Source organism: Pristiophorus japonicus, chromosome 1 (genome assembly GCF_044704955.1).
Source record: "Pristiophorus japonicus isolate sPriJap1 chromosome 1, sPriJap1.hap1, whole genome shotgun sequence".
Lineage (NCBI taxonomy): Eukaryota > Metazoa > Chordata > Chondrichthyes > Pristiophoridae > Pristiophorus > Pristiophorus japonicus.
In genome coordinates this window covers 275,305,608-275,333,341 of record NC_091977.1, presented here as the reverse complement: position 1 = coordinate 275,333,341, position 27,734 = coordinate 275,305,608, and the positions used below count along the sequence as shown (strand labels likewise).

General features: G+C 48.7%; 1 protein-coding gene across 4 annotated transcripts in view; it reads right to left on the bottom strand.

The window, feature by feature from the left end:
- The window catches only part of zfpm2a (zinc finger protein, FOG family member 2a), a 1,363,132-nt gene that overhangs the window by 66,557 nt on the left and 1,268,841 nt on the right, over nt 1-27,734 (bottom strand). The window lies entirely within an intron of this gene.

Sequence of the window (27,734 nt, the reverse complement as noted above, 5' to 3'; positions counted from 1 at the left end):
TTGTCCCCAGACAATTGGATTAACTAAACTCTCTGTGCCTGTCTGATCCCAATGTATTAAAAGTAAGAAATGTGTTGCAGTTTCTCTGCATACTATTATTAGTTTGCCCAGACAGAATGGCCTATCAATTTGATTGAGCCTGAAAATGGGCACACGGGGGAGGGGCATACACTGCACACACCTGTTCACATGGGCACAAGGACAACATTAAATTCACGCAGGAAGCTCATTATAATGAGACCGGGTGCATCCAATGCTACCCACACTGCTTATTGACTGCATGCCTGTTTGGGAGACTGGGGGGGGGGGGGGGCGGGCGCTGGGTGGGTGGGTGGGTGGGTGGGGGCGCTGGGGGTGTTGGAGGGGCAGGAAATGGGGCTTCACTGACACCACTTCAAGGGGTGTACAGTACACTCTGGCTGCAGACAGCAGGGAAACGGTGCATGCAAAAAGGGCTAAAAGATGTCCAGAGTGGGCATCCAGATTTGCGGATGCTGCATTGGGGGCCCTGGTCCAGGTTGTCGATAGAAGGAGGGCGATCCTGCTCCCTCCCCACCCACAGGGCCCAGAAAGCCCTCCAGGCAACACCTCCCTCATCAGTGGGAAGAGGTCACAGAGGAGGTCAATGTCATGAGCTTTATTCCCAGGACATGGTTACAAGGCTGGCAACAGTTCAGTAACCTCACTAGAGTTGTCAAAGTTAGAAGCTTGGGACGGGAATTCAATGCAGCCAGAAAGCTGGTGGTGTTCAGGCCTTTTTTCCCCGATTAGCATCGCAAAGTTTGCGGCGGCAATTGGCTCCAAATTCAGCTTTTTGACCACAAAAAAATGTTCCAGTCTTAATAGCCCTACAAACCTGAAAGTTTGCATTCTTAATTGGGGCATTATTCCCCCAGGAAATTTACCCTTAGGGTGATGTGGCAGCTGCCATTGCAACACAGGCACGAGGGAACAAACGTCTCGGTGCTGCTTTGGAGAGGCTGGCCGCAGCTCTGCAAGAATCGGCGGAGCATCTAAGTGCTGTCATATCTGATGGCTTTCAGAATGTGGCTGCTCGCATGCAGTCTCAGCTGGATGCCCCCCCCCCCCCCCGAGACCTCAGTGTTGCTTTTGCAGCTGGGTCCAGCATGGCCATAGGGGACCTTCCGGTGTGGTGCCACAGCACCGACCTGAGCTCCCTCAGATTGGTGGTGATGGTATTGTGCCGTCCCTGGTGAGTTATTCTGGCTCCTTGGGCCAGGATACGGATGATGTGCTCCCTCCGGCTCGCAGCATTCCTGGTCCTAGACCTGTCACTTTGCCAATGCCTCCACGGCATGGCCTCGCCCGAGCCAAGTCAGACTGGTCATCACCCTCCTGGGAGGGTTGAGTCTCCAGCCGGCCCTTCCAGGCCCAAAGCTGCTCGAAGGCGTTCTAGAAGGACATCTGCAGTTTCCACACAGGGAATACAGCAGCCTTCCCAGACCCATGAGGCAACAACAGGGGAGACACTGAGGTGAAATCGCAGGTTAGGCACGCATAAGATCATCATAGGCAGTCCCTCGAAGTCGAGGATGACTTGCCTCCAATCTAAAAGTGAGTTCTCAGGTGGCTGAACAGTCCAATGCAGGACCTACAGTCTCTGAGTGGGGAGCCTGGGTTGCCCCACGCTCCTTCCGCTGTCTGCGTTTGGTTTCTGCATGCTCTCGGCGACGAGACTCAAAGTGCTCAACTCCCTCCCGGATGCACTTCCTCCACTTTGGCCGGTCTTGGGCCAGGGATTCCCAGGAATCGGTGGGGATGCTACACTCTATCAAGGAGGCTTTGAGGGTGTCCTTGAAGCGTTTCCTCTGCCCACCTGGAGCTTGCCATGTCAAGGCTCTGAGTAGAGCGCTTGCTTTGGGAGTCTCGTGTCAGGCATGCGGACAATGTGGCCTGCCCATCCAGTGGAGCTGATCGTGCGTGGTTCAGTATTTCGATACTGGGGATGTTGGTGTGAGTGAGAATGCCGACATTGGTGCGTCTGTCCTCCCAATGGATTTGCAGGATCTTGCGGAGGCAGCATTGGTGGTACTTCTCCAGTGCTTTGAGGTGTCTGCTGGAAATAGTCCACGCCTCTGAGCCATATAGGATGGCGGGTGTTACTACTGCCCTGTAGACCATAAGCTTAGTGCCAGATTTGAGGTCCTGGTCTTCAAAAACACTCATCCTCAGGCGACCGAAGGTTGCGCTGGCACACTGAAGGCGGTATTGAATGTTGTTATCGATGTCTGCCCTTGCTGATAGTAGGCTCTCGAGGTATGGAAAATGGTCCACATTGTCCGAAGACTCACCATGGATTTTAATAACCGGAGCAGTGCTGTGTAGCGGGGTCAGGTTATTGGAGGACCTTTGCCTTACGGATGTTTAGTGTAAGGCCTATGCTATCGTATGCCTCGGTGAAGGTGTTGGCGATGGCTTAGAGTTGGTCTCCGACTGTGTGCAGACGCAAGCATCGTCTGCGTACTGTAGTTCGATGACAGAGGATGGGACAACCTTGGATCTAGCCTGGAGGCGGCGGAAGTGGAACAGAGTCTCATTTGTTACCGCTCGGAATGCTGAGCTGGGGCGACGTTTCCAGTCTGAGCCCCTGGATTGAGATTTCAGTTTTCTCCCTTTTCTCTTTCTCTATTCCTCTCCTTCCGAATCAAATGTTCTCATTCTGGTTCTCATTCCCTTTCCTCACTTCTATCTCTTTCTCCTTTCTCCTTTGCTCCCTTCCCTCTCCCTCTCACCCTCTGTCTTTCTCTTTCCCTCTCCCTCCCTCTCACCCTCTCTTTCCCTCTCCCTCCCTCTCTCGAGTGTGAATTCTGTGCTGAACTCCTCCGGTCCATTGAAGAGGCTTGTTGCTGAGCAATACGGAGCTGGCTCCAGGATCTTGCCCCATCCGGAGCTCGCTGATTTCCCCCAGATGATCTCTTACCGGACTTCTCTGAGACTGACTGAGCTGCTAATGGGGCAGAATTTGCAGTGGCTATGACAGTATACTCTGAAAGTACGCTGTCTTACCGCCTTTGAAATGGACAGCAGGTTCATGATTTCCACATGCGCTTGCGCAAGCGCTTAATCCCGAACATGCGATCTATTTGTTGCCGCAGAGTTGGGCTAATTACCCACCAACTGCTCAGCAATTACGTACGGAAATTTTACAGCTGGTTGAAACAGGCGCAGCGCAGAGGGTATAAAACATCTTCTGATGATTTATTACTGTTTTGGATGTTTTTTTTTTCAATTAGATTAAATCCAAAAATGTTGTAGGACCTGGGCATCTCATTTGGGATGGCACCCAGAGAAAGTGCGGAATAGCACAAATTGACAGGCATATACACATTAATAATTAAAACTGCACTTCTTCAAATTTTGATAAATAAAAGTTTGATCTTATCCCGGCATCACTCTCGCACTATCAATTCATCAGACAAGAGGCAAAACGCAGTTCAGACGAAGGTTAAAAATCGGAATATCCATGTTTTAATTGAAAGTAAACATTTATTCTCCCAATATAAATGCTTCAAAGATCCGTGTTCAATGGGAGACGTTCTGTTTCCTGATTGGAGTACCACCCCAAATGAAGCAATTAAGCCGTTCCACAGATGCAGAGACGAGTTGTCCCTGCAGCCGGACTGTCTTTTGTGGGGCAATCACGTGGTCTTGCCCAAGAAAGGCAGAGACACATTTATTTGCAAACTGCACAACACCCACCCAGGCATCGTAATGATGAAAGCCATAGTCAGATCTCACGTGTGGTGGCCTGATATCGACTCAGATTTAGAGTCATGTGTGTGCCAGTGCAACACTTACTCTTAGTTGAGCAACGCACCCAGAGAGGCCTGCTAAGTTTGTAGTTGTGGCCACCCAAACTGTGGTCGAGGATCCATGTTGACTATGCAGGCCCATTCCTAGGCAAAATGTTTTTGGTTGTCGTGGATGCTTACTCAAAATGGATTGAATGTTTAATAATGTCTGAAAGCACATCCACGGCCACTATTGAAAGCCTACGAGCCATGTTTGCCACACACGGTTGCCTGATGTCCTAGTCAGCGACAATGGGCCGTGCTTCACCAGTGCTGAATTCAAGGAATTCATGACCCGCAACGGGATCAAACATGTCACATCTGCCCCGTTCAAGCCCGTATCCAATGGCCAGGCAGAACGGGCAGTTCAGACCATCAAGCAAAACTTGAAACATGTGTCGGAAGGCTCCCTGCAGACCCGGCTCTCCCGAGTGCTGCTCAGCTACCGCACCAGACCCCACTCACTCACCGGGATTCCCCCAGCTGAGCTACTCATGAAAAGGCCGTTAAAACAAGGCTCTCTCTTGTCCACCCTGATCTCCATGATCACGTGGAGGGAAAACGGCAGCAACAAAGTATTTACCATGACCGCGCAAATTTGTCACACGATATTGAGATCAATGATCCTGTGTTTGTGCTCAATTATGGACATGGTCCCAAATGGCTCGCCGGCACGGTCACAGCCAAAGAGGGGAGTAGGGTGTTTCAGGTCAAACTGACCAATAGACAAACGCACAGAAAACACTTGGACCCAATCAAATTGTGGTTCACCAACAGTTACGAACAACCCGAAGAGGACACCACCAACTTTGACCTTCCAACACACACATAAGTGGCAACTGACATCATAGTTGGCCACAAAATCGAACTCATCGTCCCCAGCAGCCTGGCAAGGCCGGCTGCCCAACAGCCTAGTGAAGAACTGACCAACCCACCCACTCCAGCATTTGTACAGAGACGATTGACAAGGGAGCGCAAAGCCCCAGATCGTCTCACCTTGTAAATAAGTGTACTGTTGACTTCACAGGGGAATGATGTTATGTATTTAACCCCTTGTAACTTGCATTACACCTGACCACCAGAGGGTCCATCTGTTGGAATCTCAAGGATCCCAGCATCCCTTGGGAGCACAGTATATAAGCAGGCCACCCACGAGGTACCTGCATTCTGGAACCTTAATAAAGGAGCTAAGGTCACACTTGCTCATTACACACAGTACTCAGTCTCACCATTTATTATGAGTGTAACAGTTCTATCACACCTCACACACACTGCAAGTCAAACTGCAACTGCTTTCAGTAGCCACTGATCTCACTGTGCTCTCTCTCTTCATGCTAAAAGCTAACTCTTGTCCGGCTCTTTCATTTTAGGTGCTGACAATCAAGGCCCCTGTTCCACTTCAAGAAGAGGAAGCCAGCCTTCCTGAAGAAACAGTGTGACTTGAGCAGACCCGCAGCAAGCGCCAACTCAGAGACTAGCACCAAATGTACTTTAGAGAGTAGGTTAGAGAAGGGGTCTCCATGCAAGTCTTCAGGCAGTGATGTCCATGCTTAGTTTGTGGCTCAATTTGTGGCTTTAACAGGTAATATTGCTCAGTGGCCACCTTCTTGATGACGTGAAGGCACCTCCCACTTTGCTCCTCGGTAAAGTTGAGATATAAGTGCTCCCTGAAGACCCGCTGTGAATATGGCCTCCTGCACAGGTCCTTCCTTCTCCCTCATCACCTAGCTGCTCCAGCTCTCTCCTGTCTTCTTCGCTGCACCAGCCCCAATTGCAGCCCTACAAGACCACCCATAACTGCAATAAAACTGCTTCCAAAGCACACAAAGTAGCCTAAGAAGATAAATCAGCAATAAAGCTGTATGGAGTGTCTGAGACCTTTACATAGCACTCCTGCAGGGTCCTTGCTGCTTGTTACTGCCATGGTTATTTGAGCGGGTTTATCATGTGGCGAGGCTGGCACTGGAGAAGACCAATTTCAAAACAGAATCTTCCAACATGCATTGGACCCGGATTTAAATATTCTAATTGACATTTTAATAATTTCAGTGTACAGTCTGGACACGTATGGAGAAGCCCGACCCAATATGGTGGACGGTGCTTTTCCAGCATGGAATAAACATGTGTGTGCTTAAGCACCTCTTCTACGCCTGTAAAATAGGTGCACTGCAATCGAACTTCTAGGCCACTGATTCTCCCAGTTCTTTCCTCTCTTAGTCCTCCCTATCTCCACAGCTGGTCTTCCAAAGGCCCAGCTCCATGGCCTTTCCTGACTCCACAGCCGCTCTTCCTAATTCTTGACTTCCCAACCCTTCTTGACGTCATATTTTGAATCTCAGCTCTCTCCAACTCCACAGCTGATTCACTCACCATCAACCCGCTCGAATCAATAAACCCCAACTTTCCTCTACAATACCTTTTGCACAGGGCAATGACACCCATTCAGGGCGGAGAAATGAGTGCGGGAGCAGCCTAATATAAGTGAATTGCAGTGACTTCATCCTGTGATTGTATCCTCACGTCAAACCTTTATTTTTACTGTGATGACAAGTATTAGGTTTATTATTATTCCTTTGATTTGATGTTTTCTTAAAGGAGAAACCCTAAATAAAAGCACTGTATGAAATACGTTAATTTTTATGAAACTTCGATTAATCTGAATGAAGCACAAGAATCCAAACAACATATTAGTTCCCGCGAAATGTAGAAAACCACAATGACCATCATTATTTGATGGAAATTACACTATGCTCCTGAACATGGCTGCAGCTTGCAAAATAGTCCATTCGATGTTCTCTATCCTCTTCATAACAGCAAGGCAAACTAAAAGTATGCTTTAGGTAGGAAGATTTGTCAATACATGCGTATTAAGAGTTAGAATTGATTATTGACGATTACCAGCCACACAAACTTATCATTGTTGAACAAAGAAATGAACCTATTGTCAATCATCTCTTCTCCGCAGTGACTGCTTATTGTTGTTGGTGAAACACATTTGCTGGGTCCTCACACCGCCACAGAAAACCATTTAATCTCAATGTGTCCATCACTTGTGTTTTATGTGGCTTGCAAACTTCTACTCCAGTGAAAATGGGGAGATTGTTGAAATCCTCCTGCAAAGTACCTGATAAAAGAATGAAGGGCTTTTACATATCCTCAAAACAATAGAGGAATTAAAGAGAAACAAAAGGCCAGCTGCTTCAGAAAAGCACTCATAAAAGAGCCCGGCTCGAGTAGACTACAGATAATTCAACTATGACGTTCCCCATGTTTTAGTTTATTTTTTTGTCAAATGTTAATTAAAAGCTTGTTCATTAAATAAAAATTTCTAGCTGGAAGGTTTATGAACCAACTTGAGAATCTGAGATTCTGGAAAAACTTAACATCTTTCCATTTGTAGTTACCTTGTGGATCGGTTAATGTTTAAAAAAATATTTTTTTCATATATATGCACAAATTGCATGTATATAAAATGTGTGTGCACGCATGCTTATAAGAGGAGATCTGACTGGATAAGCTGCATGATAGTATTTGGCAGTCGGATGTGCTATAAGTTGGGATCTAGGAGTGAGGGACACAAAGGTAGGGAGTCTGAGAATTAAACATTCGATAACAAGTGTGTCTTTAGAATGGCTTTTGCTTTGGAAGATGGGGTTCTGACAATCGATTATGCTCCATAGTGGAGTCAGGAATACCTTGTTAGAGGAGTCTGAAAGTGCACTGTGCTACAAGATGGGGTGTGAGAGTGGAAATAGCGATAGGAGCGAGGATAGGCAGTTGCAAGAGAGGGATATGCTACTCAGCATCTCACAATGAAGGGGACTAAAAAAGTGAGTTCAGAGTGAGGGGGCTTAAAAGTGAAAAATACTACAGGTAGGGTCAAAGAACCATGGAGAGAGTCAGAGAATGCCAAAGGATGAAGCCTTAAAGTGAGTTGTGATATGGTGGGAGTCCGATTGTGGGTGTATTACAGAGGGATTAGTGAGTGTCACAGAATACGGGTCAGAGATTGCAGTGTATTACAGGATGGGGTCAGAGAGTGTCTGTTACAGGACGGGGGGGGTTAGAAAGTGAGTGCGTTACGGGACGGGGAGGTCAGAGAGCGGTTCTGTCACTAGACGGGGAGTTCAGAGAGTGAGTGTATTACAGGATAGGGGGTCAGAGAGTGAGGGTGTTACTGGACAGAGTCAGAGAGGGAGTGTGTTACAGGATGGGGTCAGAGAGTGAGTGTGTTACAGGACAGGGAGGTCAGAAAGTGAGTGTGTTACAGGACGACGGGTTAGAAACATAGAAACATAGAAAATAGGTGCAGGAGTAGGCCATTCGGCCCTTCTAGCCTGCACCGCCATTCAATGAGTTCATGGCTGAACATGCAACTTCAGTACCCCATTCCTGCTTTCTCACCATACCCCTTGATTCCCCTAGTAGTAAGGACTTCATCTAACTCCTTTTTGAATATATTTAGTGAATTGGCCTCAACAACTTTCTGTGGTAGAGAATTCCACAGGTTCACCACTCTCTGGGTGAAGAAATTCCTCCTCATCTCAGTCCTAAATGGCTTCCCCCTTATCCTTAGACTGTGTCCCCTGGTTCTGGACTTCCCCAACATTGGGAACATTCTTCCTGCATCTAACCTGTCTAACCCCGTCAGAATTTTAAACGTTTCTATGAGGTCCCCTCTCATTCTTCTGAACTCCAGTGAATACAAGCCCAGTTGATCCAGTCTTTCTTGATAGGTCAGTCCCGCCATCCCGGGAATCAGTCTGGTGAACCTTCGCTGCACTCCCTCAATAGCAAGAATGTCCTTCCTCAGGTTAGGAGACCAAAACTGTACACAATACTCCAGGTGTGGCCTCACCAAGGCCCTGTACAATTGTAGCAACACCTCCCTGCCCTTGTACTCAAATCCCCTTGCTATGAAGGCCAACATGCCATTTGCTTTCTTAACCGCCTGCTGTACCTGCATGCCAACCTTCAATGACTGATGTACCATGACACCCAGGTCTCGTTGCACCTCTCCTTTTCCTAATCTGTCACCATTCAGATAATAGTCTGTCTCTCTGTATTTACCACCAAAGTGGATAACCTCACATTTATCCACATTATACTTCATCTGCCATGCATTTGCCCACTCACCTAACCTATCCAAGTCGCTCTGCAGCCTCATAGAATCCTCCTTGCAACTCACACTGCCACCCAACTTAGTGTCATCCGCAAATTTGGAGATACTACATTTAATCCCCTCGTCTAAATCATTAATGTACAGTGTAAACAGCTGGGGCCCCAGCACAGAACCTTGCGGTACCCCACTAGTCACTGCCTGCCATTCTGAAAAGTCCCCATTTACTCCTACTCTTTGCTTCCTGTCTGACAACCAGTTCTCAATCCATGTCAGCACACTACCCCCAATCCCATGTGCTTTAACTTTGCACATTAATCTCTTGTGTGGGACCTTGTCGAAAGCCTTCTGAAAGTCCAAATATACCACATCGACTGGTTCTCCCTTGTCCACTCTACTGGAAACATCCTCAAAAAATTCCAGAAGATTTGTCAAGCATGATTTCCCTTTCACAAATCCATGCTGACTTGGACCTATCATATTACCTCTTTCCAAATGCACTGCGATGACATCCTTAATAATTGATTCCATCATTTTACCCACTACCGATGTCAGGCTGACCGGTCTGTAATTCCCTGTTTTCTCTCTCCCTCCTTTTTTAAAAAGTGGGGTTACATTGGCTACCCTCCACTCCATAGGAACTGATCCAGAGTCAATGGAATGTTGGAAAATGACTGTCAATGCATCCACTATTTCCAAGGCCACCTCCTTAAGTACTCTGGGATGCAGTCCATCAGGCCCTGGGGATTTATCGGCCTTCAATCCCATCAATTTCCCCAACACAATTTCCCGACTAATAAGGATTTCCCTCAGTTCCTCCTCCTTACTAGACCCTCCGACCCCTTTTATATCCGGAAGGTTGTTTGTGTCCTCCTCAGTGAATACCGAACCAAAGTACTTGTTCAATTGGTCCGCCATTTCTTTGTTCCCCGTTATGACTTCCCCTGATTCTGACTGCAGGGGACCTACGTTTGTCTTTACTAACCTTTTTCTCTTTACATATCTATAGAAACTTTTGCAATCCGTCTTAATGTTCCCTGCAAGCTTCTTCTCGTACTCCATTTTCCCTGCCCTAATCAAACCCTTTGTCCTCCTCTGCTGAGTTCTAAATTTCTCCCAGTCCCCGGGTTCTCTGCTATTTCTGGCCAATTTGTATGCCACTTCCTTGGCTTTAATACTATCCCTGATTTCCCTTGATAGCCACGGTTGAGCCACCTTCCCTTTTTTATTTTTGCGACAGACAGGAATGTACAATTGTTGTAGTTCATCCATGCGGTCTCTAAATGTCTGCCATTGCCCATCCACAGTCAACCCCTTTAGTATCATTCGCCAATCTATCCTAGCCAATTCACGCCTCATACCTTCAAAGTTACCCTTCTTTAAGTTCTGGACCATGGTCTCTGAATTAACTGTTTCATTCTCCATCCTAATGCAGAATTCCACCATATTATGGTCACTCTTCCCCAAGGGGCCTCGCACAACGAGATTGCTAATTAATCCTCTCTCATTACACAACACCCAGTCTAAGATGGCCTCCCTCCTAGTTGGTTCCTCGACATATTGGTCTAAAAAACCATCCCTTATGCACTCCAGGAAATCTTCCTCTACCGTATTGCTTCCAGTTTGGTTAACCCAATCTATGTGCATATTAAAGTCACCCATTATAACTGCTGCACCTTTATTGCACGCACCCCTAATTTCATGTTTGATGCCCTCCCCAACATCACTACTACTGTTTGGAGGTCTGTACACAACTCCCACTAACGTTTTTTGTCCTTTGGTATTCTGCAGCTCTACCCATATAGATTCCACATCATCCAAGCTAATGTCCTTCCGAACTATTGCCTTAATATGCTCCTTAACCAGCAATGCTACCCCACCTCCTTTTCCTTTTATTCTATCTTTCCTGAATGTTGAATACCCCTGGATGTTGAGTTCCCAGCCCTGATCATCCTGGAGCCACGTCTCCGTAATCCCAATCACATCATATTTGTTAACATCTATTTGCACAGTTAATTCATCCACTTTATTGCGGATACTTCTTGCATTAAGACACAAAGCCTTCAGGCTTGTTCTTTTAACACCCTTTGTCCTTTTAGAATTTTGCTGTACAGTGGCCCTTTTTGTTCTTTGCCTTGGGTTTCTCTGCCCTCCACTTTTCCTCATCTCCTTTCTGTCTTTTGCTTTTGCCTCCTTTTTGTTTCCCTCTGTCTCCCTGCATTGGTTCCCATCCCCCTGCCATATCAGTTTAAATCCTCCCCAACAGCACTAGCAAACACTCCCCCTAGGACATTGGTTCCGGTCCTGCCCAGGTGCAGACCATCCGGTTTGTACTGGTCCCACCTCCCCCAGAACCGGTTCCAATGCCCCAGGAATTTGAATCCCTCCCTGTTGCACCACTGCTCAAGCCACGTATTCATCTGCGCTATTCTGCGATTCCGACTCTGACTATCACGTGGCACTGGTAGCAATCCCGAGATTACTACTTTTGAGGTCCTACTTTTTAATTTAGCTCCTAGCTCCTTAAATTCGTTTCGTAGGACCTCATCCCTCTTTTTACCTATGTCGTTGGTACCAATGTGCACCACGACAACTGGCTGTTCTCCCTCCCTTTTTAGAATGTCCTGCACCCGCTCAGAGACATCCTTGACCCTTGCACCAGGGAGGCAACACACCATCCTGGAGTCTCGGTTGCAGCCGCAGAAACGCCTATCTATTCCCCTCACCATTGAATCCCCAATCACTATTGCTCTCCCACTCTTTTTCCTGCCCTCCTATGCAGCAGAGCCAGCCACGGTGCCATGAACTTGGCTGCTGCTGCCCTCCCCTGATGAGTCATCCCCCTCAACAGTACCCAAAGCAGTGTATCTGTTTTGCAGGGGGATGACCACAGGGGACTCCTGCACTACCTTCCTTGCACTGCTCTTCCTGTTGGTCTTCCATTCCCTATCTGGCTGTGGACCCTTTCCCTGTGGTACGACCAACTCGCTACACGTGATACTCACGTCATTCTCAGCATCGTGGATGCTCCAGAGTGAATCCACCCTCAGCTCCAACTCCGCAACGCGGTCTGTCAGGAGCTGGAGGCGGATACACTTCCCGCACACGTAATCGTCAGGGACACCGGAAGTGTCCCTGAGTTCCCACATGGTACAGGAGGATGAGTGTGTTACAGGACCGGGTCAGACAGTGAGTGTGTTACAGGACGGGGTCAGAGAGTGAGTGTGTTACAGGATGGGGCCGGAGAGTGAGCATGTTACAGGACCGGGGGAGGGGTCAGAGAGTGCGGGTGTTACAGGACGGGGGGGGTTCAGAGACTGAGTGTGTTACAGGAAGGCAGTGGTCAGAGAGTGTGTGTGTTACAGGACCCGGGGAGGGGGGGTGGGTGTCAGAGAATGAGTATGATACAGGACGGGTTCGAGAGTGAGTGTATTACGGGATTGGGGGGGGCAGTCAGAGATTGAGCGCGTTACAGGACGGAGGGCGGTAGGAGAGTTAGTGTGTTACAGGACGGGGCCAGATAGTGAGTGTGTTACAGGACGGGAAGTTCAGAGAGTGAGTGTGTTACAGGACGGGGTCAGAGAGCGAATGTGTTGCAGGACGGGAAGTTCAGAGAGTGAGTGTGTTACAGGACGGGGTCAGAGAGTGAATGTGTTACAGGACGGGATCAGAGAGTGAGTGTATGACAGGGACGGGGTCAGAGAGTGAGTGTGTTACAGGATGGGCTCAGAGAATGAGTGTGTTACAGGACAGGGGGGGTCAGAGAGTGAGTGTGCTACATGAACGGGTCAGAGAGTGAGTGTGTTACAGGACAGGGGGGTAAGAGAGTGAGTGTGTTACAGGACCGGGGGGGGGGGTGGGAATCAGCGAGAGAGTGTGTTATAGGACAGGGTCAGAGAGTGAGTGTGTTACAGGACGTGGTCAGAGAGTGAGTGTGTTACAGGACGTGGTCAGAGAGTGAGTGTGTTACAGGAAGGGTTCAGAGAGTGAGTGTGTTACAGGACGGTGTCAGAGAGCCAGTATGTTACAGGACGGGGTCAGAGAGTGAGTTTGTTACAGGACGGGGTCTGAGAGCGATTCTGTCACACGACGGGGGCGGGGGATCAGAGAGTGAATGTGTTACATGACAGGGGAGTCAGAGAATGAGTGCATTACAGGATGAGGGGCTTGAAGAGTGTGTTACAGGATGGGGGGCTTAGAGAGTGAGTGTGTTACAGGACGGAGTGGGGTCAGGGATTGAGTGTGTTACAGGAAGGGATCAGAGAGTGAGTGTGTTACAGGACAGGGGGGTCAGAGAGTGAGTGTTTTACAGGACGGGGTCAGAAAGCGATTCTGTCACACGATGTGGGGGGGTCAGAGAGTCAGTGCGTTACAGGGCGGTAGAAGTCAGAGAGTGAGTGTATTACAGGACGGGGTCAGAGAGTGAGTGTGTTATAGGACAGGTGGTCAGAAAGTGAGTGTGTTACAGGACGGGGTCAGAGAGTAAGTGATTTAAAGGACGGGGTCAGAGAGTGAGTGATTTAAAGGACGGGGTCAGAGAGCGATTCTGTCACACGACAGGGGGGGGTCAGAGAGTAGGTGTGTTACAGAACTGTGGCCGGGGGGGCAGAGAGTGTGTGTGTTACAGGACGGGGTAAGAGAGTGTGTTAAAGGACGGGGTCAGATAGTGATGGGTCACATGACGGGGGGGTCAGAGAGTGAGTGTGTTACAGGACAGGGGGTAAAAGAGTGACTGTGTTACAGGACAGGGGGTCAGAGAGTGAGTGTGTTACAGGACGGGGTAAGAGAGTGTGTTAAAGAACGGGGTCAGATAGTGATGGGTCACATGACGGGGGGTCAGAGAGTGAGTGGGTTACAGGACAGGGGGTAAGAGAGTGACTGTGTTACAGGACAGGGGGTCAGAGAGTGAGTGTGTTACAGGACGGGGTAAGAGAGTGTGTTAAAGGACGGGGTCAGATAGTGATGGGTCACATGACGGGGGGTCAGAGAGTGAGTGTGTTACAGGACAGGGGGTAAGAGAGTGACTGTGTTACAGGACAGGGGGTCAGAGAGTGAGTGTGTTACAGGACGGAGGAGGTCGGAGAGTGAGTGTGTTACAGGACGTGGTCGGAGAGCGAGTGTGTTACAGGAAGTGGGGGTGAGAGAATGAGTATGTTACAAGACGGGGTCAGACAGTGAGTGTGTTACAGGACGGTGGAGGTCAGCAAGTGAGTGTGTTAAAGGACGGGAGTCGGATAGTGACTGGGTTACAAGACAGGGGGGGTCAGAGAGTGAGTATGTTACAGGACGGGGGTCGGTTAGAGAGTGAGTGTGTTACAGGACGGGATCAGAGAATGAGTGTGTTACAGGACAGGGGGGCCAGAGAGTGAGCGTGTTACAGGACGGGATCAGAGAATGAGTGTGTTATAGGACGGGGAGTTCTGAGAGTGAGTGTGTTACAGGACAGGGTGTCAGAGAGTGAGTGTTTTACAGGACAGGATCGGAGAGTGAGTGTGTTACAGGACAGGGTCTGAGAGTGAGTGTGTTACAGGACAGGGTCTGAGAGTGAGTGTGTTACAGGACAGGGTCAGAGAGTGAGTGTGTTACAGGACAGGGTCTGAGAGTGAGTGTGTTACAGGATGGGGTCAGAGAGTGAGTGTGTTACAGGATGGGGTCAGAGTGCGAGTGTGTTACAGGGTGGGGTCAGTGAGTGAGTGCATAACAGGACGGGTGGGAGGGTCAGAGAGTGAATGTGTTACAGGATGGGGGGGTCAGAGAGTGAGTGCGTTACAGGACCAAGGGAATGTGTCAGAGAATGAGTGTGTTACATGATTGGGGGTGTGCAGTCAGATTGAGCGTGTTACAGGACGGGGTGTGGACGGGGCGGGGGGGGGGAGCGGGGGTCTGATCGTGCATGAGTCGTAGGATGGAAGAGTCAGTGTCAGAGAATGAGTGTGTTACAGGACAGGGGGTGGTCAGAGAGTGAGTGTGTTACAGGATGGTGTCAGAGAGTGAGCGTGTTACAGGATGGTGGTGGGTCCGAAGTGAGTGTGTTACGGATGGTGGGTCAGAAAGTGTGCTTGTTACAGGACAGGGTCAGAGAATGAGGGTGTTACAGGGCGGGGTCAGACAATGAGTGAGTTATAGGACACGGTGGTCAGAGAGTGAGTGTGTTACTGGACGGGGTCAGAGAGTGAGTGTGTTACAGGACGGGGTCAGAGAGTGAGTGTGCTACAGGACGAAGTCAGACAGTGAGTGAGTTAATGCACATGGTGGTCAGAGAGTGAGTGCGTTACTGTACGGGGGGAAGCGGTCAGAGAGTGAGTGTGTTACGGGGGGGGGGTCAGAGAGTGAGTGTGTTACAGGACGGGGAGTCAGAGAGTGAGTGTGTTACAGGACACGCGGGGCCGGGGAGCGGGGAGGCGGGTCAGGGAGTGAGTGTGTTACAGTTCAGTGAGGTCAGAAAGTGAATGTGTTACAGGACAGGGTCAGAGAGTGAGTGTTTTACAGGACAGCGGGGTCAGAGAGTGAGTGTGTTACAGGACGGCGTGTGAGTTTACGTGTGTTACAGGATGGGCGGTCAGAGAGTGAATGTGTTACAGGACGGGTTCAGAGATAGAGTGAATTAAAGGATGGGGTCAGAGAGTGATTGTGCTACAGGACCTGGGGAGGGGTCAGAGAGTGAGGGTGTTACAGGATGGGGTCAGAGAGTGAAAACATTATAGGATGAGAGGGTCAGAGAGTAAGCATGTTGCAGGACGGGGTCAGAGAGTGAGTGTGTTACAGGACAGGGGTGTCAGAGAGTGCATGTATTACAAGAGGGGGTCAGAGGGTGAGTGTGTTACAGGACGGGGGGGGTCAGAGAGTGAGTGTGTTACAGAATGGGGTCAGAGAGTGAGTGTGCAACAGGACACGGTCAGAGAGTAAAAACGTTACAGGATGAGGAGGTCAGAGAGTGAGTGTGTTACAGGACGGGGTCAGAGAGTGAAGGCGTTAGAGGATGAGGAGGTCAGAAAGTGAGTGTGTTACAGGACCGGGGGGGGGGGGGGGGGGGGGGGTCAGAGAGTGACTGTGTTACAGGATGGGGTCAGAGAGTGAGTGTGTTACAGGACGGGGGGAGCAGAGAGTGAGTGTGTTACAGGACAGGGTGGCCAGAGAGTGAGTGTGTTACAGGACAGGGCAGAGAGTGAGTGTGTTACAGGACTGTGGGAGGGGTCAGAGAGTGAGTGTGTTACAGGACGTGGGGTTCAGAGAGTGAGTGTGTTACAGGACGGCGCTGGTCAGAAGTGAGTGTGTTACATGACGGGAGAGTCAGAGATTGAGTGTGTTACAGGACATGGTTGGAGAGTGAGTGTGCGACAAGACGGGGTCAGACAGTGAGTGTGTTACAGGACAGGGTCAGAGAGTGAGTGTATTACAGGATGGGGGTCAGAGAGTGAAAGCGTTACAGAATGAGGGGGTCAGAGAGTGAGAGTGTTACTGGATGGGGTCAGAGTGTGAGTGTGTTACTGGATGGGGTCAGAGAGTGAGTGTGTTACAGGACGGGGTCAGAGAGTGAGTGTGTTACTGGATGGGGTCAAAGAGTGTGTTACTGGATGGGGTCAGAGAGTGAGTGTGTTACAGGACGGGGTCAGAGAGTGAGTGTGTTACAGGACAGGGTCAGAGAGTGAATGTGTTACAGGACAGGGTCAGAGAGTGAGTGTTACTGGACGGGGTCAGAGAGTGAGTGTGTTACGGGACAGGGTCAGAGAGTGACTGTTTTGCAGGACGGGGTCAGAGAGTGAGTGTGTTTCAAAACAGAGTGGTCAGGGAATTAGTGTGTTACAGGACGGGGCCAGAGAGTGAGTGTGTTACAGGACAGGGGCGTCAGAGAGTGAGCATATTACACAACGTGGTCAGAGAGTGAGTGTGTTACAGGAGCGGGGGAGGGGTCAGAGAGTGAGTGTGTTACGCAACGGTGGGGGGGTCAGAGACTAAATATGTTACAGGACGGGGTTAGAGAGTGAGTGTGTTACAGGACGGGGTCAGAGAATGAATGTATTACTGAAAGTTGGGTGGGCGGTCAGAGATTGAGAATGTTACAGGACGGGAGTTCAGAGACTGAGTGTGTTACAGGATGGGATCAGAGAATCAGTGATTTACAGGAGATGGTCAGCGAGTGAGTGTGTTACAGGACGGGGTCAGAGGGTGAGTGTGTTACAGGAGATGGTCAGCGAGTGAGTGTGTGACAGGACGGGGTCAGAGAGTGAGTGTGTTACAGAAGGGTGTCAGAGGGCGAGTGTGTTACAGAAGGGTGTCAGAGGGTAAGTGTGTTAGAGGACGTGGGGATCAGAGAGTGAGTGTGTTACAGGACGGGGAGTCAGAGAGTGAGTGTGTTACAGGACACGCGGGGCCGGGGAGCGGGGAGGCGGGTCAGGGAGTGAGTGTGTTACAGTTCAGTGAGGTCAGAAAGTGAATGTGTTACAGGACAGGGTCAGAGAGTGAGTGTTTTACAGGACAGCGGGGTCAGAGAGTGAGTGTGTTACAGGACGGCGTGTGAGTTTACGTGTGTTACAGGATGGGCGGTCAGAGAGTGAATGTGTTACAGGACGGGTTCAGAGATAGAGTGAATTAAAGGATGGGGTCAGAGAGTGATTGTGCTACAGGACCTGGGGAGGGGTCAGAGAGTGAGGGTGTTACAGGATGGGGTCAGAGAGTGAAAACATTATAGGATGAGAGGGTCAGAGAGTAAGCATGTTGCAGGACGGGGTCAGAGAGTGAGTGTGTTACAGGACAGGGGTGTCAGAGAGTGCATGTATTACAAGAGGGGGTCAGAGGGTGAGTGTGTTACAGGACGGGGGGGGTCAGAGAGTGAGTGTGTTACAGAATGGGGTCAGAGAGTGAGTGTGCAACAGGACACGGTCAGAGAGTAAAAACGTTACAGGATGAGGAGGTCAGAGAGTGAGTGTGTTACAGGACGGGGTCAGAGAGTGAAGGCGTTAGAGGATGAGGAGGTCAGAAAGTGAGTGTGTTACAGGACCGGGGGGGGGGGGGGGGGGGGGGGGGGTCAGAGAGTGACTGTGTTACAGGATGGGGTCAGAGAGTGAGTGTGTTACAGGACGGGGGGAGCAGAGAGTGAGTGTGTTACAGGACAGGGTGGCCAGAGAGTGAGTGTGTTACAGGACAGGGCAGAGAGTGAGTGTGTTACAGGACTGTGGGAGGGGTCAGAGAGTGAGTGTGTTACAGGACGTGGGGTTCAGAGAGTGAGTGTGTTACAGGACGGCGCTGGTCAGAAGTGAGTGTGTTACATGACGGGAGAGTCAGAGATTGAGTGTGTTACAGGACATGGTTGGAGAGTGAGTGTGCGACAAGACGGGGTCAGACAGTGAGTGTGTTACAGGACAGGGTCAGAGAGTGAGTGTATTACAGGATGGGGGTCAGAGAGTGAAAGCGTTACAGAATGAGGGGGTCAGAGAGTGAGAGTGTTACTGGATGGGGTCAGAGTGTGAGTGTGTTACTGGATGGGGTCAGAGAGTGAGTGTGTTACAGGACGGGGTCAGAGAGTGAGTGTGTTACTGGATGGGGTCAAAGAGTGTGTTACTGGATGGGGTCAGAGAGTGAGTGTGTTACAGGACGGGGTCAGAGAGTGAGTGTGTTACAGGACAGGGTCAGAGAGTGAATGTGTTACAGGACAGGGTCAGAGAGTGAGTGTTACTGGACGGGGTCAGAGAGTGAGTGTGTTACGGGACAGGGTCAGAGAGTGACTGTTTTGCAGGACGGGGTCAGAGAGTGAGTGTGTTTCAAAACAGAGTGGTCAGGGAATTAGTGTGTTACAGGACGGGGCCAGAGAGTGAGTGTGTTACAGGACAGGGGCGTCAGAGAGTGAGCATATTACACAACGTGGTCAGAGAGTGAGTGTGTTACAGGAGCGGGGGAGGGGTCAGAGAGTGAGTGTGTTACGCAACGGTGGGGGGGTCAGAGACTAAATATGTTACAGGACGGGGTTAGAGAGTGAGTGTGTTACAGGACGGGGTCAGAGAATGAATGTATTACTGAAAGTTGGGTGGGCGGTCAGAGATTGAGAATGTTACAGGACGGGAGTTCAGAGACTGAGTGTGTTACAGGATGGGATCAGAGAATCAGTGATTTACAGGAGATGGTCAGCGAGTGAGTGTGTTACAGGACGGGGTCAGAGGGTGAGTGTGTTACAGGAGATGGTCAGCGAGTGAGTGTGTGACAGGACGGGGTCAGAGAGTGAGTGTGTTACAGAAGGGTGTCAGAGGGCGAGTGTGTTACAGAAGGGTGTCAGAGGGTAAGTGTGTTAGAGGACGTGGGGATCAGAGAGTGAGTTTGTTACAGGATGTGGGGGGTCAGAGAGTGAGTTTGTTACAGGATGTGGTGGGTCAGAGAGTGAGTGTGTTACAGGACGGGGTGTCAGAGAGTGAGCGTATTACACAACGGAGTCAGAGAGTGAGTGTGTTACAGGACGGGGTCAGAGAGTGATTGTGTTACAGGATGGGGTCAGAGAGTAAGTGTGTGTACAGGTCACGGTCAGAGAGTGACTGTGTTGCAGGACGGGGTCAGAGAGTGAGTGTGTTACAGGATGGGGTCAGAGAGTGAGTGTGTTACAGGACGGGGTCAGAGAGTGATTGTGTTACAGGATGGGGTCAGAGAGTAAGTGTGTGTACAGGTCATGGTCAGAGAGTGACTGTGTTGCAGGACGGGGTCAGAGAGTGAGTGTGTTACAGGACAGGGGTGTCAGAGAGTGGGTGTATTACAAAAGGGGGTCAGAGGGTGAGTGTGTTACAGGACGGGGGAGTCAGAGAGTGAGTGTGTTACAGGATGGGGTCAGAGAGTGAGTCTGTTACAGGACGGCGGTGGTGGGTGTGTTAGAGGACAGTGGGGTTGGTGGTCAGAGAGTGAGTGTGTTACAGGACGGTGTCAGCGAGGGAGTGTGTTACAGGACGTGGTCAGAGGGTGAGTGTGTTACAGGCGAGGGGTCAGAGGGTGAGTGTGTGAAAGGCTGGGGTCATAGAGTGAGTCTGTTACAGGACGGGGACAGAGAGTAAGTGTGTTACAGGACGGGGTCAGCGAGTGAGTGTGTTACAGGACAGGGGGGTCAGAGACTGGGCATGATACAGGATGGGGTCAGAGAGTGAGTGTATTACTGAAAGTTGGGTGGGAGGTCAGAGATTGAGAATGTTACAGGACGGGGTTTCAGAGACTGAATGTGTTACAGAATGGTGTCAGAGAGTGAGTGTGTTACAGGAGATAGTCAGCGAGTGAATGTGTTACAGGAAGGTGGGGGGGGGGGCGGGGGGTTCACAGAGTATGTGTGTTATAGGACAGAGGGGGGTCAGAGAGTGAGTGTGTTACAGGACGGGGTGGTGGGGGTGGTCAGAGACTGAGTGTGTTACAGAACTGGGAGGTCAGAGAGTGAGTGTGTTACAGGATGGTGTCCGAGAGTGAGCGTGTTACAGGATGGGGGGAGGGTCAGAGAGTGAGTGTGTTACAGGACAGGGTAAGAGAGTGAGAGTGTTACAGGACGGAGGGGGCCAGAGAGTGAGTGTGTTACAGGACGCGGGGGGAGTGCGGTTCAGAGAGTGAGTATGTTACAGGACAGTGGGGTCAGAGAGTGAGTGTGTTGAAGAATGGGATCAGAGAGTGAGCGTGTTACAGGACGGGGGTGTCAGAGAATGAGTGTGTTACAGGACGTGGTCAAAGAGTGAGTGTGTCACAGGACTGGGGAGTCACAGAGTGAGTGGGAATACAGGACGGGGTCAGAGATTGATTGTGGCACATGATGGGGGGGTCAGAGAGTGAGTGTGCTACAGGACGGTGGGGGAGTTCAGAGAGTGAATGTGTTACAGGATGGGGATCAGAGAGTGAGTGTGTTACAGGACGGGGTCAGAAAGTGAGTGTGTTACAGGACGGGGTCAGAGAGTGAGTGCGTTACAAGACGATGGGGTCAGAGATTGGGTCTGTTACAGGACAGTACATTCGCGCCACACAAGTGTCAGGCAATGACCATCTCCGACAAGAGTAGCTTACTACTTCCCCTTGGCATTCAACGGCATTATCATCGTCGAATCCCCCACCATGAACATGCTTGGTGTCACCATTGACCAGAAAATTAACTGGACCAGCCACATAAATATTGTGGCTACAAGAGCAGGTCAGAGGCTGGGTATTCTGTGGCGAGTGGCTCCCCTCCTGACTCCAATTACCTACAAGACACAAGTCAGGAGTGTGATGGAATACTCTCCACTTGCCTGGGTGGTGCAGTTTCAACAATACTCAGGAAGTTTGATATCATTCAGGACAAAGCAGTCTGCTTGGTCAGTAGCCCATCCATTCAGTATCTATTATCTACTACAGGGTGCACTGTAGCAACTCGCCAAGGCTCCTTCAACAGCATCTCCCAAATCTGTGACCTCTATAACCTAGGATAAGGGCAGAAGGCGCATGGGAAAATCATCAACTCCAAGTCACACACCATCCTGACTTGGAGATATATCGCCGTTCATTCATCGTTGTTGGGTCAAAATCCTGGAACTCCCTCCCTAACAGCACTGTGGGAGTACCTTCACCTCATGGACTGCAGGGGTTCAAGAAGGCAGCTCACCAGCACCATCTTCTGAAGGGCAATTATTCATGGGCAATAAATGCTGGCCTTGCTAGCAACGCCGACATCCCAAGAATGAATTGAAAAATACACCTAAACAGATTATTTGGTTTTTATCTCATTGCTGTGTGCAAATTGACTGCCGCGTTTCCCCACATTGCAACAGTGACTATACTTCAAAAGTACTTCATTGGCTGTAAAGAGCTTTGGAATATCCTGAGGTTGTGAAAGGCACTATATAAATGCACGTCTTTTCCTGTTACTATGACGTATAGAAACATAGAAAATAGGTGCAGGAGTAGGCCATTTGGCCCTTCGAACCTGCACCACCATTCAATAAGATCATGGCTGATCAGTCACCTCAGTACCCCTTTCCTGCTTTCTCTCCATACTCCTTGATCCCTTTAGCCATAAGGCCATATCTAACTCCCTCTTGAATATATCCAATGAACCAGTATCAGCAACTCTCTGCGGTAGGGAATTCCACAGGTTAACAACTCTCTGAGTGAAGAAGTTTATCCTCAATTCAGTCCTAAATGGCTTACCCCTTATCCTCAGACTGTGTCCTCTGGTTCTGGACTTCGCCAACATCGGGAACATTCTTCCTGCCTCTAACCTGTCCAGTCCCGTCAGAATTTTATATGTTTCTATGAGATCCCCTCTCATTCTTCTAAACTCCAGTGAATACAGGCCCAGCCAAACCAGTCTCTCCTCAGATGTCAGTCCGCCATCCCGAGAATCAGTCTGGTGAACCTTCGCTGCACTCCCTCAAAAGAAAGAACGTCCTTCCTCAGATTAGGAGACCAAAACTGAACACAATATTCCAGGTGAGGCCTCACCAAGGCTCTGTACAACTGCAGTAAGACCTCCTTGCTCCTATACTCAAATCCCCTAGCTATGAAGGCCAACATACCATTTGCCTTCTTCATCACCTGCTGTACCTGCATGCCAACTTTCAATGACTGATGTACCATGACACCCACGTCTCATTGCACCTCCCCTTTTCCTAATCTGCCGTCTTTCAGATAATATTCTGCCTTTGTGTTTTTGCCCCCTAAGTGGATAACCTCACATTTATCCACATTGTACTGCATCTGCCATGCAGTTGCCCACTCACCGAACCTCTCCAAGTCACCCTGCGGCCTCTTAGCGTCCTCCTCACAGCTCACACCGCCACCCAGTTTCATGTCATCTGCAAACTTGGAGATATTACACTCAATTCCTTCATCCAAATCATCGATGTAGATTGTAAAGAGCTGGGGTCCCAGCACTGAGCCCTGTGGCACCCCACTAGTCACTGCCTGCCATTCTAAAAAGGACCCGTTTATCCCGACTCTCTGCTTCCTGTCTGCCAACCAATTCTCTATCCACATCAGTACATTACCACCAAGACCATGTGCTTTAATTTTGCACACCAATCTCTTGTGTGGGACCTTGTCAAATGCCGTTTGAAAGTCAAAATACACCACATCCACTGGTTCTCCCTTGTCCACTCTACTAGTTACATCCTCAAAAAATTCCAGAAGATTTGTCAAGCATGATTCCCCTTTCATAAATCCATGTTGACTTGGACCAATCCTGTCACTGCTTTCCAAATGCGCAGTTATTTCATCTTTAATAATTGATTCCAACATTTTCCCCACTAATGATGTCAGGCTAACCGGTCTATAATTACTCTCTCCCTCCTTTTTTAAAAAGTGGTGTTACATTAGCTACCCTCCAGTCCATAGGAACTGATCCAGAGTCGATAGACTGTTGGGAAATGATCACCAATGCATCCACTATTTCTCGGGCCACTTCCTTAAGTACTCTGGGATGCAGACTATCAGGCCCTGGGGATTTATCGGCCTTTAATCCCATCAATTTCCCTAACACAATTTCCAGACTAATAAGGATATCCTTCAGTTCCTCCTTCTCACTTGACCCTCGGTCCCCTTGTACTTCCGGAAGGTTATTTGTGTCTTCCTTCGTGAAGACAGAACCAAAGTATTTGTTCAACTGGTCTGCCATTTCTTTGTTCACCTGAATCTGACTGCAAGGGATCTACGTTCGTCTTCACTAATCTTTTTCTCTTCACATATCTATAGAAGCTTTTGCAGTCAGTTTTTATGTTCCCGGCAAACTTCCTCTCATATTCTATTTTCCCCCTCCTAATTAAACCCTTTGTCCTCCTCTGCTGAATTTTAAATTTCTCCCAGTCCTCAGGCTTACTGCTTTTTCTGGCCAATTTATATGCCTCTTCCTTGGATTTAACACTATCCCTAATTTCCCTTGTTAGCCACGGTTGAGCCACCTTTCCCATTTTATTTTTACTCCAGACAGAGATGTACAATTGTTGAAGTTCATCCATGTGATCTTTAAATGTTTGCCATTGCCTATCCACCATCAACCCTTTAAGTTTCATTTGCCCGTCTATTCTAGCCAATTCACGCCTCATACCATCGAAGTTACCATTCCTTAAGTTCAGGATCCTCGTCTAACTGTCACTCTCCATCTTAATAAAGAATTCTACCATATTATGGTCACTCTTCACCAAGGGGCCTCGCACAACAAGATTGCTAATTAGTCCTTTCTCATTACACATCACCCATCTAGTAGGATGGCCAGCCCTCTAGTTTGTTCATCGACATATTGGTCCAGAAAACCATCCCTAATACACTCCAGGAAATCCTCCTCCACCATATTGCTACCAGTTTGGTTAGCCCAATCTATATGTAGATTAAAGTCGCCCATGATAACTGCTGTACCTTTATTGCACGCATCCCTAATTTCTTGTTTGATGCTGTCCCCAACCTCACTACTACTGTTTGGTGGTCTGTACACAACTCCCACGTGTTTTCTGTCCTTTGGTATTCCGCAACTCCACCCATACAGATTCCGCATCATCCAAGCTAATGTCCTTCCTTACTATTGCGTTAATTTCCTCTTTAACCAGCAACGCTACCCCACCTCCTTTTCCTTTCTGTCTATCCTCCCTGAATGTTGAATACCCCTGCATGTTGAGTTCCCAGCCTTGGTCACCCTGGAGCCATGTCTCCGTGATGCCAATTATATCATATTCATTAATTGCTGCCTGTGCAGTTAAAATTCATCCACCTTATCCGAGATGGTGTGTTCTACACAAGGGATTCGAAGGTGGGAACAATCCAGGAAGGAGTCTCGAGGTGATTAACACTGTGAAAGCGACTCTGGGAGTAGAGTGTCTGTTGCTCCCATGTGCCTCTGGACACTGATTTGGTTGATGATTGAAGTCTTCCAAATACCATGCAGATATATCAATATAGAAATGCACGTTGTCACTTCCAATTCATTTACTGCTCAACTGCTCATACTGTGTAAATGCTACAGCCAGAGATCACCTCCATTCAGTTATCTCTTTTTTCAAGCTATAACTTTTTGAAGTACTCATTTTTACCAGGCTCCTCTGTGGAGCCATCAGTGGAGGATGAGTGCAAGTCAAAAGGATAGCTGTGGTTAGCAGTTAGTTCTTATTATTGGTGTTTAGGGGAAAGTGTTCCGAGACCAATCACGGGATAACTTTGATGCTTTAAAATGCAGGTTTAGTAAATAGTTCCCTTTTTTGCCGCCGGGTGGTCTTTACAGGACTTTCCAGGAAACTTCCGCCCAATGTACCGTCAGGATCTCAGAGGTCCTGTGGGCGGAACTTTGCTTCCACCAAGCGCAGAGTCTTTGATTCCAACATCTTCCAGTTCTGACGAAGGGTCATCGAATTGAAACATTAACTCTGTTTCTCTCTCCACAGATACCGCTGACCTGCTGAGTGTTTCCATCAATTTTCCTGTTTTTATTTCAGATCTCGAGCCCCCCCAGTATTTTGCTGTTGGTTTCCAGCCCACTAACATACACCGGCACTCTCATAAAGGCGTGGTCCCAGCCTGCAAGACTATCAGCAGGTCGGGGCCATTAGAGGGAGCAGCGTGCGGCGGCATGCCACTTCAGGGAGCAGCGCGTGCTGATGCAGGAGGACGACGGCTGATTGCAGTGCGGGTAGGTACATCAGGAGCGGCGAGGTCGGGGCGAAGGAGCGGCAAGAGTTCGTAGAGGGATGTGATCGGGGCCCAGGAGAGGCGAGAGTTCGGGGTCCAGAAGAGTCGAGGGCCTGGGGCAGCACGGGCCAGCCCACATTGCGATATGTGTGTGCACTAGGTCCGTGCAGCAGAGCTGGTCTCCAGTCATCTTGGTTAACCCTTGCCACTGGACCAAGACCTAGCTCTGTCAAGCCCGTGTGGTGGCTGGTGTGCAACAGCCACCACACGTTAAAAAAATCCACGCACAGGCATCTTCCACCCTTCAAGATGTAGTTCGGGACCTGGAATATTAGGTCCTTCATTAAAACACCTGTGAACTCATCCCTTTTCGGCGTGGAAGCAAGTCATCCTCATTTCGAGGGACTGCCTATGATGCCTATGATGATGATGAGTAAATAGTTGGTGAAGACCTGGACAATCTATGATCAATCCCAAAATAGACTGGTCCAAGAGATGCCAGTGACAAAAAGCGCTTACCCTCGTAGGGATTCCATCTTGTGTCAATACAGTACAATTGCCCAAGAAAATATAGGGAGGAGATCAATAGTTAAATATTTACTGAAAAAACATTAATCTATGGAATAAACAAAAATTATATCTAATATATTGCAGGACAAATACTAAACTATCCAACATAAAGAAAAAGTAAAATACTGCAGATGTTGGAAATTTGAAACAAAAACAGAAAATGCAGGAAACACTCAGCAAGTTAGGCAGCCTCTGTTGAGAGAACACTAATCGATGTTTTGGATATGGATCCCTTCCTCAGGACTCAAGTTCTAAGCAAGGGTTCAATACTCGAAATGTTGACTTGTGTTCTCACGATAGATGCTGCCTGACCTCATAAGTGTTTCCAGCATTTACGTTTTGTACTAAACTATATAAATTATAATTAACTAACACTAAGCTAACACAAGCTATAATCAATTAACTAAATGGTGCACATGCATTTACTAAGCTATACATACTAAACTATGCACACAAACTGCATCAGCACAAAATATATACACAAGTTAGCACTACTAAAATACACACAACTGCTAAACACTAAAATGCGCAAACATTAGTCAACACAAACAATTTTCATAGAATGAAACCTTTATTTCAAGAGGGATGGAGTATAAAAGCAGAGAGGTCCTGCTACAACTGTACAGGGTATTGGTGAGGCTACACCTAGAGTACTGCGTACAGTTTTGGTCTCCGTATTTAAGGAAGGATATACTTGTATTGGAGGCTGTTCAGAGAAGGTTCACTAGGTTGATTCCAGAGATGAGGGGGTTGACATGAAGATAGGTTGAGTCGGTTGGGCCTATACTCATTGGAGTTCAGAAGAATGAGAGGTGATCTTATCGAAACATATAAGATAATGAGAGGGCTCGACAAGGTGGATGCAAAGAGGATATTTCCACTCATAGGGGAAACTAAAACTAGGGGACATTGTCTCAGAATAAGAGGCCACCCTTTTAAAACTGAGATGAGGAGGAATTTCTTCTCTCAGAGGGTTGTAAATCTGTAGAATTCTCTGACCTAGAGAGCTGTGGAGGCTGGGTCATTGAATATATTTAAGGCGGAGATAGACAGATTTTTGAGTGATAAGGTAATAAAGGGTTGTGGGAACGGGCAGGGAACTGGAGCCGAGTCTATGATCAGATCAGCCATGATCTTATTATATGGCGGAGCAGGCTCGAGGGGCCAAATGGCCTACTCCTGCTCCTATTTCTTATGTTCTGCTTATGTTCTTATGAGACAGCACAGAAGGAGGCCATTTGGCCCATCATCCCACTTACGTGCTCTTTCCCCACAGCCCTGCATTGTTTTCCTGTTCAACTATATAACCAATTCCCTTGTGAGAGTTACCATTGAATGTGCTTCCACCATTTTTTTGTGCATTCCCAATCATAACAACTCACTGCGTTAACAACCTCATCTCATCTTGCACAGGCATGATGGGCTGAATGGCATCCTAGTGTGCTGTATAATTCTATGCTGTCTCCCACCAAACCCCCCACCCCGGTTCTTTTGCCAATTATATTAAATTTGTGTCCTCTACATAACAACCCTACTGCCTAGAGGTAACAAAAGAGCACGGATGAGAGTTTCAGTGGCAGATGGGTTGAGACAGGGGCAGAAACGGGTGACGTTACGGAGGTAGAAGTAGGCTAGCTTTGTGA